The following is a 6,000-nucleotide window of genomic DNA, read 5'->3' on the forward strand; positions in this document are numbered from 1 at the left end:
AATGACTTGTAATTTTCCAAACTGCAATATTAAAAGCGATTCCGATCGCTTTGTTTCATGTTGGCTTTGTGGCGTGCTTGCCCATCATAAATGTGCTGGATTGACAGGGAGGATCTGAGATTCTATTCTTGATAATAAGGGTACTATTCGCTGTCCACTCTTCAATTCCATCTGAAGAAGTTGAAATCCCTCATGCGGACATAATTGAATTTAAATGCATACGAATTTGCATTAATAGTGGTTATACTTACTTAACGTTATCTTATATACCTCCTTAATCTGACTTATCTGTATATATGCAGCATGCTTCTTTAATAAATAATGTTTTTTCATTTGCTAATAATACTGATTCCATGATTGTTCTGGACGATTTTAATCTACCGTATGTATCATGGAAATCCATTGATGATTACATTATACCAGTTTGCCCTCGTTTAAACTTTAATGAGTTAAGAAATGTCTGAGTTGGGTCTTAACCAAATTAATTTGATTCCTAACAAATTCGGTAAATTCTTAGATTTGGTCTATGTTGATAATACTTCAATATTTTCAGTTGTCCGATCTGATCCTTTAGTTTTGCCTGAGGACTTTTATCATCCTGCTTTGGAAATTCATATCGAAATCAAATCCGATCTTGTTTACAATAAACAGGACCATTGTTTTAGTTTCAACTTTGCAAAAGCTAACTTTAACAAGTAAGGAATGGCTAAGTTCGATTTATTGCTATATCTTTATTAAGAAAACACACAATTTGACCCATATATTCGGCATAAATATATTTCGCATATTAACCGATTTACAAGCTACTAGCAGACCCGACCACACGTTTTCGTGGCCAAAGTATACATTAAATTAAGTTGGTCCAATCTTGGCTTCGGCGACGATATTGATTACTCGAGGTTGATTTATGTTACGCAGCATGATGACAACTCACACTACTTTTAATTGCCAAGTGATTGGTGATAGTACAGGCAATTTTAAATAGTTTGGGATAATTGACTACGTCATCCTGGTTTGTAGCTCTGTCAACTCTCTTGGACCGAAATTCTAAATTGTCGCATTAAGATCATCGATATCTTCTTTTACCACCAATATAGGTCATTCAATCAGTAATTTATGGTTATCATATTGAGGTTTCATGTCAGCAAAACTTCTCTTTCGAGTCAATGAAGTGACAGAAATCTGTTGGAAATGCTATTAATCCATCGAGGTGTCAACTGCCAACTGCTTCTACAATCGCAATTTGATATTGTTGCAAAAACACTCATATGTTAGTTGTTAATTGGCGATTCTTTATGCGTCGCCACAAATTAAATGATTTTTTGGCATGCGATTAGCCCGTCAGTAACAGTTGATCCAGGAATAATTGGAAGAGTCTGGCGTAAATCACCTGCTAACAGAATCCTGGCTCCACCAAAAACGTTCATCGACAATCAAGATCTTATAAAGTCCTGTGCAGTACCTCCAGCGACTTCTTGAATATTTGGAAAATCTTCGTTATAGCGCTATTTTTGGCGATTTTGCCTACTGGTTTTTTGTTCATTTGCAATTTAGGAGTAATTTCAAGGCCGAATGTGCCGTTTGTTTGCCTACTAACAGGTGCCAAGTTAGCCCTATTCCCGTTAACCTTGGTGGTGAAAATGAGTGAAATTGGTTCTGGAATCACATCAGCCCTTATATACTATATATTATGTTTTTCTATGTTACTTTATGCCGAATATATAGGTCAAATTATTTGTTATCTTAATAAAATTACATCAATAAATTGCGAGAGTATAAAATATTCGGTTGGACCCGATCTTTGCCTTTCCTTATTTGTTACAAATTGTTTTGGGCTATCGACACAATCTTATGCAATTGAACAATAACAAACATATTTTAACAAAGTAACAATGATAACCTTCAAAATATTATTTTTTTTGTTTTCTCTTTTTATATTTTTCTTGTCAACTCGAATAAAATTCTCTTATTATTATCTTCCTCGCAATTTTTCCATATTTACTCACTTTCTAATCTTTTTCTGGCTTTCCACGAATATTTCAAGACTAAAATTAGCCAGATCAGTTTGTTCGTTCTCGTTCCCGAGTGACGCCTACAACTCTACAACGCATAGTTAGCCGCCGAGCGGCTTTTCAAAATCTTTAACCCATGATATCTTTTGAATGGAATGTCAGAATCTAATAATTCAAAAAGTTATAGAAAGGTTTTGAAGAGATCTTAAATAATAAATCATTTATATCGATAAGGATTAATACTAAGGTATAAATAAAGGGTCTTTTCAAGTAGTGGTTATTATATATTATTTTTATATAAAATCACTATAAGCGATTTTATAAAGCTATAATAGTTATAGATATGATGTCGTTTTTTGTAGAAATTGATAAGTTCTACAAAATTGTAGTACATCACTTTGTTATATCTTCAATCGTTTTCGTAGCATTCGCGATCAAAGAAAGTTTTTTGGTATTTTTTTTAACATAGCCTATGTCACTCAGGGATAGTATAGCTTTCCAACGGTAAAAGAATTTTTCAAATCGGTTCAGTAGTTTCGGAGCCTATTCGAGACAAACAAACAAAAAAACAAACATTTTCTCTTTATAATATTAGTATAGATTTGTATAGATTAAGCTCATAGTATTTTTGAAAATCCTATAATTAGGTATTCTCATATATTCATATATAAGGGAAGTTATGACCCGATTTTAAGCTTTTCTGGTACAGAGACACACTATTAGAAGAAATGGAATATTTCCTCTGAATTAAATTAAGATACCTAAGAAATTTACCGAAATTTTCGGTGCAAAGTTACCTTGGGGCACTGAGTTCTTCATATTCGATATCCGGGGCATTGAAAAGTTATAGTCCGATTTCGACAATTTTTTTACAAATGATGCCACAGTTCATATACAGTATTTGTGTAAAGTTTTATTTCGCTATCTTCATTGGTTCCTTATGTTTATGTTATAAAGTGAAGGAATAAGATGGAATTCTAAATTGAGTTATATGGGAAGTTGTCGTGGTTGTGAACCGATTTCGTCCATTTTCCACACGTGTCATCAGGGTGTCAAGAAAATATTACATACCGAATTTCATTCGAATCGGTCGAGTAGTTCCTGAGATATGGTTTTTGACCCATAAGTGGGCGATGCCACGCCCATGTTCCATTTTGTAAAAAAATCTCAGTGCAGCTTCCTTCTGCTATTATTTATGTGAAATTTAAGGTTGTGTCGATAGCCCAAAACAATTTGTTTTTCGTTTGTGAGTTAACTCACTTTTAGTAATTTTCAACCTAACCTTTGTATGGGAGGTGGGCGTGGTTATTATCCGATTTCAACTATTTTCATGGTGTGTGGTGGGGTATGTAAGAGAACCGACCACAGAAAGTTTGGTTTATATAGCATTATTGGTTTGCGAGATATATACAAAAGATTTGGGGACGGGGCCACGCCCACTTCTCAAAAAAAATTACATCCACATATACCCCTTCATAGTGTGATCCTTTATTCCAAATTTTACTTTTATAACTTTATTTATGGCTTAGTTATGACACTTTATAGGTTTTTGGTTTTCGCCATTTTCTGGGCGTGGCAAGTTATCCGTTGCACGGACAGACGGACGAACGGACGGACACACAGACATTCGGATTTTAACTCGTCCGTCACCCTGATCATTTTGATATATATAACCCTATATCTAACTCGTTTAGTTTTATGAATCCACCAGAGCGCGCCACTCGTTCCTCCTTTCCTCCAAGGTCACTTTGCACTTGGTCTTTCCACCGGAGTGGAGGTCGTCCTCTTCCGCGGCTTCCTCCAGCGGGTACTGCATCGAACTGGAGAGCTGAAGTGTTTTCATCCATTCGTACAACATGACCTAGCCAGCGTAGCCGCTGTCTTTTTATTCGCTGAACTATGACAATGTCGTCGTATAAATCGTACAGCTCATCGTTCCATCGTCTGCGGTATTCACCGTTGCTAATGTTCAGAGGACCATAAATCTTTCGCAAAACCTTTCTCTCGAAAACCCCAAGAGCCGTCTCGTCGGATGTTGTCATCGTCCATGCTTCGGCGCCATACATCAGGACGGGAATAATGAGCGACTTATAGAGTTTGATTTTTGTTCGTCGAGAGAGGACTTTACTTTTCAATTGCCTACTCAGTCCAAAGTAACACCTGTTGGCAAGAGTGATTCTGCGTTGGATTTTAAAGCTGACATTATTGGTGTTGTTAACGCTGGTTCCCAAGTATACGAAACTATCTACTACTTCAAAGGTATGACTGTCAACAGTGACGTGGGAGCCAAGACGCGAGTGTGCTGACTGTTTGTTTGATGACAGGAGATATTTCGTCTTGTCCTCATTCACCACCAGACCCATACGCTTCGCTTCTTTATCTAGTCTGGAAAAAGCAGAACAAACGGCGCGGTTGTTGCTTCCGATGATATCAATATCATCGGCATACGCCAGCAGCTGTACACTCTTGTAGAAGATTGTACCTTCTCTATTTAGCTCTGCAGCTCGTATTATTTTTTCCAGTAATAGATTGAAGAAGTCGCACGATAGTGAGTCACCCTGTCTGAAGCCTCGTTTGGTATCGAACTACTCGGAGAGATCCTTCCCGATCCGGACGGAGCTTCTGGTGTTGCTCAACGTCAGTTTACATAGCCGTGTTAGTTTTGCAGGGATACCAAATTCAGATATCGCGGCATAAAGGAAACTCCTTTTCGTGCTATCGAAGGCAGCTTTAAAATCGATGAAAAGATGGTGAGTATCGATTCTTCTCTCTCATGTCTTTTCCAAGATTTGGCGCATGGTGAATATCTGGTCCATTGTCGATTTTCCAGGTCTAAAGCCACACTGATAAGGTCCAATCAGTTCGTTGACAGTGGGCTTTAGTCTTTCACACAATACGCTCGACAAAACCTTATATGCGATATTGAGGAGACTTATACCACGGTAATTGGCGCAGATTGTGGGATCTCCCTTTTTATGGATTGGTCAGAGCACACTGAGATTCAAATCGTCGGGCATGCTTTCTTCCGACCATATTCTACAAATAAGCTGATGTATGCACCTTATCAGTTCTTCGCCGCTGAATTTGAATAGCTCGGCCGGTAGTCCATCGCCCCCCGCCGCTTTGTTGTTCTTCAAGCGGGTAATTGCTATTCGAATTTCTTCATGGTCGGGTAATGGAATATATATTCCATTGTCATCGATTGGGGAATCGGGTTCGCCATCTCCTGGTGTTGTACTTTCACTGCCATTCAGCAGGTCGGAGAAGTGTTCCCTCCATAATCCCAGTATGTTCTGGACATCCGTTACCAGATTACCTCCTCGGTCCCTACAGATAATGCTCCGGTCTTGAAACCAGCCAGCTTTTTAAGCTCTTCATACTTTCACACTCTTTCTTTTTACGTCTGCAAATGCGTCTCGCTTCCCTCTTCAGTTCTCGATATCTTTCCCACCCCGAACGTGTTGTGGTCTTTCGCAACGTTGCGAGGTAGACAGTCTGTTTTCTCTCCACTGCGGAACGACAACTCTCATCATACCAACTGGTTTTTTGGCGTTGTCGGAGACCAATTGTTTCGGCTGCAGCGGTATGCAGTGAGTTTGAGATGCCGTTCCACAGCTCCCTTATATCGAGATGCTGATGAGTGCTCTCAGAGAGCAGGAGTGAAAGTCGAGTAGAAAATCGCTCGGCTGTCGGTTGTGATTGCAGCTTTTCGACGTCGAACCTTCCTTGTGTTTGATGACGGGCGTTCTTTGCTGCACATAGGCGAGTGCGTATCTTTGCTGCTGCTAGATAATGGTCCGAGTCAATATTTGGTCCTCGGAGCGTACGCACGCCTTAAACACAGGAGACATGACTTCCGTCTATCACAACGTGATCGATTTGATTGCGCGTGTTTCGATCAGGGGACAGCCATGTTGCATGATGAATTTTCTTGTGCTGGAATCTGGTACTACAGACAACCATATTTCGGGCCCAAGCGAAGTCGATC

The sequence above is a fragment of the Zeugodacus cucurbitae genome, chromosome 4, assembly GCF_028554725.1.
Source record: "Zeugodacus cucurbitae isolate PBARC_wt_2022May chromosome 4, idZeuCucr1.2, whole genome shotgun sequence".
Lineage (NCBI taxonomy): Eukaryota > Metazoa > Arthropoda > Insecta > Diptera > Tephritidae > Zeugodacus > Zeugodacus cucurbitae.